Here is an 11,374-nt window from a genome sequence, read left to right as displayed (position 1 = left end):
TTTTGTTTCCAAATTAAGGTCCCAGTAGGGACACTGGAAGGGGAGGGATTTCGCCTCTCTGTAAAGGAATCAACTGTGATACTGATTTTGGTTACCACCAAGCCCTAAAGTTGTGGGCGCCCAACCTGGGATAAATCTGAGGGGCCATTCAACAATAAAAGGTTTAAAGAAGAAAATAGTAATATTTATTTTACACAAATCTGTGTTGTTGGTTTTTTTATTTCCTGTCTATTTTTTTGCATTTCTAGTGAAATACCAAATGCTTTTACTTCTTTAGTCTCTCAAAATCCTTCAAATTAAACAAAATAAGACCCAAACATCACTCACTAAGGCCATAACCTGTGATGAAGGGTCACAACCACTGCCACATTGAATTGGACTATTAATGTTAATTACAGAATTTTATAAAAGTAATGAATATAATCCAGTGCTAAATTCATTCACAAACAATGCAAAAAGATCACTTAGTTAAACAGATCAGTCTTTAAAGCACTACACAGTCAGAGTCAGTGGCTCCGCCTATTAGGATTTAGCTAAAATCTCCTCAAACAGAATCAAATTCTCTCCAAGCGACGGACAGTGCTGTTGTTTTTTACTAATTCCTCTTTTCTCCTTGTGTCTCTGTATAAAATGTATGGATTTAATGTTTGGGTTTTGTGCAAAACTTGGCTGCAGCCAAAAAACAGGCAGTCCTCCCACAGCGGCTGCACCTGCAGGTCACAGCCCGTCTCCCCCGCGGGCTTCTTTCTTTGGAGCCTCTCCTCTCTGGATGTTACATAACAAACTCCTCCACCGGACAAGAGGGAGGAGAGCAGTCAAAATACATGAGTTTCAAATCGTTTTCCAGTGCAGATAACTTCATAAAAAAAAAGGCATTATCACTAAAGCTTGACTCAGATTCTCTTACAGGAGAAGCTGTCCTGAATTGCGATCAGTTGTTAGAGGGATTGCTGATAAAGGCAACGATTTCTGTTATTCTTTGGAGAAATTTTAACGCAGACATGTGAATTATAAATGATAATTTTAAGCCTCTGCTACTAAACTTAGCCAATATTGGACTGTGCAAAATATTTGTTTCAATCAACTGATGAGTCAGTCTACCTGCACCAATTAATCATGTAAGCAAAATGACAAAATGTACTGATCCTGCTTCTCAAACATTAATATTTTTCAGTTTTTTAATAAGAAATATTTGTGTGTTGACGGTTGGACAAAACGTGACATTGGAACATGTCATCTTAAGTTTCAGGCAATTGTGATGGTTGCTGTCTTAATCATTTGGCCATTTTAGGGACCAAATGATTCATCAAATAATCCAAAATAATCATCACTTGAAGCCTCAGTTGAAAATCACCACCATAAAATGTTCTGGGTACTGAACAAAATGTGTCCGTCTTAGTTTTGGAAATTAGCACTGAGTGCTTTGTACGGTCCTGTTTATATATTCTCTGATCAGATTCTTATGTCAAAACTTTTCCATTTTTATACCATTTTATTCCAACAAAGTTCCTGTATGGCTGCTTGAGTTAAAAATAGCATTATCCATTAATGTGCAGATTATTTTACCAATTAACCCATTTTGTCTGTAAGATGTCATAAAATAGCAAAAAAAATGTCCACCACAGCAGAGCCCTGCCCTGGTCTGTTTTTGTCTTTATCTCTGTTCTGCCCACTCCTTCTGAATTTCTGACCATTACCGCTGGCTCCCACAGTGTGTGTTATCATTTCCCGCTCACTTGGGCAGGGTGTGTGTCAGCTCCCACTTGCGCCCACAAACATTCTGACCATATTTCTCAGCACAACAGATTGATTATCAAAAGTCTGAGTCCTCTCCCGTCCTGCCGGGAAAACGTTTTTTTACTGTGGTACTAAGAAAGATATGCAAACCTGCAGGTGATATGTAGCAAAATTATGTTCTAGTGCATAATTACTTATTCTGGTGTCTCTGGGATTCAGTTTTATTATTATTATCTGTAACATTCCTGAGAAAGTCTGTAAATGTCCAACTTGCCTTGCTTTTCATTTGTACTGTAATGTCCTGCTTTTATCTAATTTTCCACTTCACTTCTTGACGTCTCCATCCTTCATGTTAGTTAATCTCTGGGACCCAGATGTTTTTGTATTTTTTACCACCTGCTGCAAAGGTAACACCTCGGTGGTCACTCTCCTGCATCATTTGGTTGGGTCTCATGGGACTCGCAGGATCCCAATCCTAATGCAGTCTTCTACATCACAGAGAGTCCAATGTGACATCTTTTAATGTCTTGTTTTGCCTGAACAACAGTCTAAAACACAGATATTCCGTTTACAAAGACATTATGCCAAAAAAACAGCCAATCCTCATATTGGAGAAGCATGAAAATGCTTGACTCAAATCAGTAATTGACTATCAAAATGGATGCCAATTTATTTTCTGTTGATCGACTAATCATTTGTGCTCTAGTTAAAATATGTAAACACAGCTGAATGTGTATTTATATTCCAACAAGTAAGGCATCAAAGACAGTATGGTTTTGGTTTCGGTGTTGAAATCCCAGTATCATGACGCCAACTTTCTAATTTACTCTCATCATACTCTGGAGGATTTCCCCAGAACACCCGGTGAACATAGTGAAAGTGAAAATAAAGTTGGCCTTGCCCTGACTGAGGGGAAGATCACACTTCATTACCTCCTGTAGCTCTGTATAACTGGACGTCACTGTGTAATAAGCCTGTTTGTACTCACACAGACAAACTGACACGTTATGTAAATGTTCCAGTCATGTTCTTTGGGTTATGTGCAGTGATTCGTCATCACCACTTGCTGCTTCAGGGCTGCACCTGCTCCATGATTCTCATCTCCACAGCTTTCCCCCACTTACTCTGTCATTGCAGACAGGCTCATTAATATTAAACTCACGGCTGTGGGGGCTGATGTAATCATCCTCCTCTAAACTCTGGCCAGCAGCAGTGATGTCATCTAATGCCCAGTGGATATGTAACTGTACATCTGGATTAAAAGGCTCTGCATGGTGACGCAGCACCTCTTTGTTTGACATTCATCTCAAGCTGTGAGACAAACATATGAAGGGCCAAGAAGACATCTTGGCAGCTTCACCGCATCATTTCGTCTTCCTGTTGGCGGGGACTGTGTGGCGCATCCGTCAAATTAAAGGCTGAAGAAGAAGAAGTGTACGCATTCAGCACTGTTATGTAAAGGACATGAAAGCCTGCGGCATGGAGTTAAATGGGAAAAATAATAAAATAATAAAAAAGAGCTTTCTCTGCAGTAGTCATTGGCTTCATTGTAGATATTTATATATATAACGCTATTATATAATATCACTTATAGCTGCAAGGACTAGACAGAAGATTAATCTGCAGCTATTCTCATAATTAATTAATTGTTTTAGTAATTTTTCAAGCAAAATGCCAAACGCTCACTGGTTCCAGCTTCTCAAATATGAAAATGTGCTGCTTTTCTTTCACCATTTAACCTGACCTGTATGTTTTTGGATTGTGGAAGCAAGGTGGAGAACCCAGAAGGGTCCCAGCTGAATCTGGAACCCCCTTCCTGTAAGGCAACAATGTTGACCACTGCACCACCGTGCCACCCTGAACACTATGTTTCCAACAATTTTTTATGGCTACAGTATGACATCATAGTGATGTCTTCATACTGTCATCTGCTTCAGGCACACTACTGCAAGTGATGACATTATGGAGGCTACACTGTTAAAGGAGGCTACATGCTAAAGTCAAACATGTAAACCTGGTAAAGTTCTCCCTGATTTTGGATCCTATTCTCACTGAAACAGAGGCTATTATTGGTGATTTTCATGGTAATAAGTTCCACTATATACAGTCATTCCACAGCTACATTAATGGTGCAGAGACACCGAGATGCGCAAGACCCGGAAATGCCGACCAATCAGAGCAGACTGGGCTGTTTTTGAGAGGAGGGGATAAAGAGACAGGCACTTAAACGGACCAACACAAGCTCCAGCACAGACGGTATGAGGAAAATAAAGTGTTTTTGACCATTAAAGTCTGTAAATTTGTTCTGATAAGAACCGAAAATATAAGAACTTGAAAATGCGCATAGTAGGTCCCTTTTACTCAATAATGAAAAGAATTAGGAACAGGAATTTGAAAACAGAAATAAACAGTAAATCCTCCTATTAATATCAAATAATTATTGATTGGTAATTATCAGATTATTGCACATTTGCATTCCTTCTTATTAAGAGCAAAATATCACCCTAAAATTCTTGTTTTAAAAAGAAAATCACCAAAGGCTGCTAAAGTAAAACAAAATGGAGCTCTCGCTTATCTCATGCAGGCAGCAGGAGCTCTGCTCAGTGTGAGGCTCCATCTTTTAAACATTTACATTTGAATTTATGGTGCTTTTTTAAAACACATAAACTGCCTCGGCATCGCCGCAGCTTATAGGAGAGGATAAGACAGACTCGCCTCCAGACGCAGAGTGTATGAAGAGGGCAGAGGCGGATCAGAGGAGTGAGTGGTGGTGATGAAGAACAGTTTCCTGCATACATGCAGCACAAACTGTATAGACTGAAGTGTGGAGTTAACAAGAGAAGACTTCAGTCTGCAGCTGAACAAACAGGACGATATGAGTCATCTGTATTAAATAACAAGATTAATTGCGAATTTAGAAATGTTCACATCAAAAATACCTCCAGCAGTTAACTGATTAACTGTTAATCATAGATATTCCTGATTAATATGAGAAGTAACTTGTTCTTTGAGTAATTTGTTAAACTGGTACTTCTTTACTTTTGCGTAAGTCATTTCATGGGAGTAACTGTACTTTTAGTATAGATTTTCAGTAGTCAACCCACCATGTATAGAAACATGAACTGCTGCAACTATTTCTCTGCATGTAGCTTAACTGCTGTCCCCTATACATGGAAGAAATCAAGTAATCCTGCACATTCTGTGAAAAGCCTTGATTTACTGATGAATAGCCTTAAGTATGCGTGGTATGCGACAGATATATAAGTTTGAACTTTCTCTAAACTCTCCTACACGCACATACATTCACATCATTCCCAATGTCCCACCACATCCCTATAATCCTCCCCAGTAGCGAAGCAGTTAGGTAAGACCACGAGAGGGGTTGTGTAACTTGCCCAGCACAAAGCATTCATGATGGACATTTAAACTCATCCTGCTCACTGGTCTGCAGCACTGCACACGTGCACACGCACAGAGTTACGCACAATTGCACGCACATACACACACACACACACACACACACACACAGCTCCTCTTTTGCACTTACACAATAAGCTATCATCAAGTAATAGGTAGTTAATGACATTTCTAGCAGGGAGATTATAAATCAGGGTAACAGGAAGCAGTGGCATTAATGATCTGACCTTTCAGTGTGATGTAATGTGTAATGTGATGTGTGTCATGAGTGTAATTTCTGACCTGTGAAAAATTATTTTTAAAAAAGAGAGGAGACTTCTGAGAATTACATGTAACTGAGTGGGAATGAGTGGGCTATTTTTATATATAATATTTTCCATCCTGCTCTGTCCTTGGGGGTAGACTGGCCAGATGCCCTACAATAATCCAAGCAGAGCGTGTCCTCATTACTGACAGACAGGAAGCCATCACATTTTTATCAGTGCAGTTGGCCTAAACTTTTCCTCAGTCTCATACACAGAGTGTCATTTATCTGTAGGTGGGTCAGTTTCTTTGCTATAGCTCACTTATTTAAATTTAGTCTTGGTGTTTACTGATGACTGTATCCAGGTGATTTATTCCATCACATGCAAATTGCACACTTGATATTTGGTTGTGTTGTAAACTCTTTATACCCTAAAGATAAAAAGTTGACACAGAGCTTTGTCAGTGGACTTATCTTGTCTGACTCCTGTTAGCGAGCTAATCTCAAGTGGTTGTGAGGGTGTGTTTGCTGAAAGTGACGGGAGAAGAACACATAAAGCATCTTATGTCTGCTGGTAAATAAACCGTCTCAGAAAATTACCAGAATGCATATCTTATATGCGTACCAAGTATGCAAGTATGGGTCACCAAGAACAAACTAAGTCTGACATAGCCTGTGTTTATTATTTCAAGTTTCTAGTTTAAAAAAAATCCTGTTTGCTTTAAATTATTTGGCCCATTTTTTGTTTCCCTACCCTATGTAAATGGTCTCCAGCTGTGTTAGAAGATGTTCTCAATCTTTTACTTAATTAAAAGAAGACGTTCTCAATCTTTTACTTAATTAAAAGTAGCAATACCACTATAGAAATAAGGAATGTTAGTTCCAATAACTTTGCTTTCAGTAGCCCAGCACCCATAAACCAGCAAATGACTGGTTAATTTTTAATTTTGTTACTAACACGTCTTCTTCTACGGAGCCTTTGTGCACCACTGTCTTGCAGGTTGCCTCGAATCACGGCTGCACCTGGTTGATGTGACGTGGTAGTGCTGCTGCCATGGTCCTGCCTGATGCCTCTTACTGCTGCTGTTATTATTAGTCATACGTCTACTGTTATATATTTATAACAAATATGCTCCCAAAATACTATTATTATCATTATTATAATATTATTACTAAGATTAATGTTATTGTAGCTATTGTCATTACTGTCTGTCCTGCTTATCTCTCTGTCTCTGTCTCTCTTTATGTATAATTATGTCATATGGATTACTGTTAATTTATCATGTTGATCTGTTCTGTACGACATCTATTGCACGTCTGTCCATCCTGGAAGAGGGATCCCTCCTCAGTTGCTCTTCCTGAGGTTTCTAACGTTTTTTTTCTGCCCTTAAAGTGTTTTTTTGTTTTTCTTTATCCTCTGTGAGAGTCCAAAGGACAGAGTGATGTTGTATGCTGTAAAGCCCTCTGAGGCAAATTGTGATTTGTGATATTTGGCTTTATAAATAAAATTGAATTGAATCAAGACAAAAAATTACGTGAAATATAACAGGCCTTTCCTTTTAGTCAGGCGTCCACTGACTCAGTGAGCTTTAGCACCACATTTCAAAGCACTAGGTGGTGAAATTTGAATGTTTTGTGATGTAAATGTCATGGATTTTTTTCTTATTTTCTGTTGGTTTTGCTGACGGACAGCAGGCTAGCTGCGTTAACATGCAGAAACATACTGCCCACTGCCCACCCTTCAGTCTCCGCTGGTTAGCTAACATTAGCCTTGGACGCTCTGCCAAGGACAGTGTTGCTGCCGAATCATGGTAGCCACCTACAAAACCCCTTTAGCATTGTTAAGTATAGTATGTTAGTCCCACTGGCCGTGCCGACACTGCTGACAGTGCTAACAGAGCCATAGCTGTCAAGTCTCCCATTTTGGCTGGGAAACTACTGTATTTTACCCCTCTTTCCTGCCGTCCTCCCGTATTAGTATTTTCCCGTAAATCTCCCATATTATAATATAATTTAAAAAAAACAAACATTCCTCTACCTCTCCAAACTGAACTCTGTCACTAGCCTCGCGAGAACTGCCACCTGCAGTAGCCTGGGTGGCAGTTGTTGCGAGGTTAGTGTCGACAGCGGGTCTAGTTGACAAGTGGTTATTTTAGATTTCCTGTACACCCAGGGACAGGTTTTGCTATGGGCAATGTGGGCGACCGCCCAGGGCGCAATCTATGTGAGGGCGCACGAGTGCCCTCAAAAAAAACAAAAAAACAAAACTTGAAAGTATTCTAGACTACCGCTCATTTCCACGTCAAGTTAGTGGAGTGGGCGCTGGGGCGCCCCTATTATCACGTTTCAACCAGCAGCAGAAAGGAAAGACGAATCCTGGCAGTTGTGGGTTGAACGAGGGTCACAGACAGGAACACGGTGGAGGCTTGTAGTGCTCTGCGGCGCAAGATAACGGCTTACCGGCGACAGAGAAGTTCGACTCCAGGTCCAGTAATTTCCTCTTTCGTTGGTGTCATGACTGCCCAGTAGTACCTGGACAACTGAGCCGTGGCGGCACACAGGTATGTGGCGTGTCAGAGGAGAAATGAGCCTTTCACATTTCTCTGTGGCAGGTAACGGCCCACAAACCTCACTGCACTTTAGGGACTGTTCTTTACTTGTCAGGGGAGGAGGGTGGCTGGTTGATTTTTATTTATTTTATTTTGATCCCCCCTATGTTAATCACTTATTGATGCTGTTTTTGAAGTATGAATAAGTCAAGTAATTTATTCCATTGAAATATCATTGATGTATTATAGAAAAGTGATTTATCTTTTTATAAATGACAAAAGGCACATCTGCCTCATTTTTGCTGTGGTATCGTGATACTACTCAGAACCGTGATACTTTCACTGGTATCGTACTGTGGGGGGTGGGGAGCGGTTGGGGGCGGGGGGGCGGCGGGGTCTCGCAGCGGGCGCCGAAAAATTTCCCTTATTTTCAAATCCAAAACTTGACAGGTATGAACAGAGCTACAATGCTAATGGGGGTTTGGGGTTAAAAGCTGAGCTGCTTAGTCACTGGGACAACCTGGAGAGAGATAAGAAGGTGGTCACAATGTTTCCCCACATCAATGTTGTTGAGGTGTGACGGCATTACTAGCGGTAATCGCCAAACAAGCAGTGCTGCTAGCTAACATTAGCTCCCACCAGACCTGGTTTGTGCAGAGCGCAGTAAATTGTAGAGCAGCAAAACTGACCTATAGATTGACATGTGTAACCAGCCAATAACATCTAATCTCTAGCAGAAATACTGTTAGAAGTGAAAGTTCTGCACTCAAAATGTTACTTGTTGTGTTACTAAAAGTACAAAAGTATTCATATCAAAATATACTTCAAGTACCAAATGTAAAAATCCTCATCATGCAGCATGACCTATTTCATCATAATATAAATTAAATTGGTTTATAATTAATAACACATCAATGTGTTCATAGCTTTAATGTTCTGGGAAAGAACAATGTGATTTTCCCTCTTAGGATCAATAAAGCCCTATTGATATCATAATTAGAATTGATTATATTTTGTATTGTTAACCTGAATGTGCTAAAGTACAATATTTCCCTCTGAGATGTAGTGAAGTAGAAGTAGAAGGTAGCATGAAATGGAACTTACTCAAGTATCTGCTCAAGTACCTAAAATTTGTAGTTACACACTTTCCACCACTGGTCTCTGGTTTATAAACATAAACAGCATCTTAGTTGCATCATGTCCTCACCTGTTCAATACACGTAATATATCTTTCCTTGAGACATGCACCACCGTGTCCATGCCAACTGTGACTCAACATTTCACATTTAGGATCACACGGTTCTTAAGACGACAAAAGAGGCCCAGCTTGTTTCTATTTATGGGGCAGCAGCTGATAAGCTCTTGCATGTCTAGAGAGCGTCCCTTTAAATCCACCCTCACCTAGTGGGTGACCCTCAGACACGAACTTGGGTTTCTCTTTGACGTCCCTGAAACTGTACAAATTTTGTTTTCTACGGCTCTACAGAGGACAGCTTTTGTGTTTGATTCGGTTTAAATTGGAATCAGTGGTTTTGAGTTTTACACTGAAAGAGCTGAGCCGACACAAAGACACACACACACACACAGACACACACACCTGACAGATCCTTCCTCAGCATGACCTGTTGCTAATCAGGTTGAAGACAGCAACAGGTGAGCCGAGGCTGTTCAGAGGCTGACCTACTGTACAGACAGAGTGATCTCAATCCCTCGTCTCCTCGCTCACCAGTTCTTTGTCCTTCCCGTCCACAGAGTTGACTTAGTGGTCGTGAATCAGCTGAATTTACTGCTGTTGCAGTAAATTGGTGGACAAAGGCAGCACAGGTGCAGATCTGTAAGAGACAGCAGGATGGGATGAGCACATGCAATACATTTTTAGCAAGGATCTGCTTTTAGAGGAGAGTTGTGTTTTATGAAAACACACTGTGGGATTGGCTTTGGTTGCAAACACAAACATCGACTGGAAACCTCTCACTTTGTTGTTTGAAATTTAACTATTATTTTCTGTCTTCTGCTTGAAGTAGAGAATGTACAGCTCCCAGAAACTTAATACTACACAATCTCTGGCTTTGGTTTAAGATCTAGTGTTGGCAAAAAATGTTGCTGCACATTTCCGATTCGTCTTTAGCACCGTTATCTTGTTTACTATATTACATGAATGCCGCTGTCACACGGAAAATCCTGAATGAGCTCGTTCAAATTTTAAAACTTCATGTAGAAAAAAAACAACAACAAAGAATCCTCAAATATTCATATTAAACGGCTGAATCTGATTCAGCTAACATAATCCAGAGTTGGGCACAACCCTAGTTTAAGTTGATACAAAATGGAAAGAGAAAATACTAATATTTTGTAACATGAACACCATTAATGTTTGTTATTTCTGTTTGATAAATACCCTACACCATATTTTTATCAATTCTTTGAACGTCTAATCAATAAAAGTATTAGTTCAAAATTTTGGAAGCTGCCAGACAGATTTTGTTGCTTTGTTGGGCTGAGCCAGGCTAACAGTTTCCCTTTATTTCCAGTCTTTATGCTAAGCTAAGCTAATCATCTCCTGGCTTCACCTTCATATCCAACAAACAATAACAGATAAAAATGGCATCGATCTTTCTAACAAACATCAAGAAAGTAAAAAACGTCATGATGGCATTACTCAACGTTAACTAGTTATTTTCTCTCTCTTTATGCAGATTTAGCTTAAATTTTAACAATAGCAGCCAAGAAAATGAGATTTTAGTGTTTGTGTCTGACAGAAAAGGCTAGAAAACAACGAAACTCCTCAACGACACCACTGATCATCAGTGACATGTCTGAATCAACATATCAGCCTGTCTCTGCGTCACCACCATCTCACACCAACTCATATCCGTCCCACACCTTCCTGCTCGCACTCTCCCCTAATTTAAATGACATGCAAATCTGTCCAGTCATAGAGGTTTGACACATATTATTCCTGTGCTTCAGCCTCATTGTGAAACACTGTGGATGTATTTCTAGTCCCTGCAGCCTTTTCTCAAGTTACATGATATCAATCTGTATTTATTTTCACTTTCCCCATGAACTATGTCACGCAGTGTTGTTCAAGGTGATGGGCAGGCTGAAAAAATATGTTTGTTGGCGAAGTTGCTTCGTTTCAACCCAGGGCTGCAGATATAAGATGACGCAGTGGAAGCTTTAAAGAGGAAAACACTTTATCTTTTTACCAGCTCATTTGAATTAGTGCATTATAAACTCTCTTTGAACTCTTGTGGTTTTCAAATTTAAATAATGTTCGTTAAGCAGTGGTGGGAGGGAGCAGTTTCTGTTTGCTGTGAGGATGGAGTTCAGCAGCAGGACAGGAATCTCTACATCAGAAGCTTTTGATTCAGTTTCAATAAAGGCAGAATGAAAGGGCTGTGAAATATCACACATTTTAAATATG

This window comes from Epinephelus fuscoguttatus, linkage group LG17 (assembly GCF_011397635.1).
Source record: "Epinephelus fuscoguttatus linkage group LG17, E.fuscoguttatus.final_Chr_v1".
Lineage (NCBI taxonomy): Eukaryota > Metazoa > Chordata > Actinopteri > Perciformes > Serranidae > Epinephelus > Epinephelus fuscoguttatus.
This window is presented reverse-complemented; position numbering follows the sequence as displayed.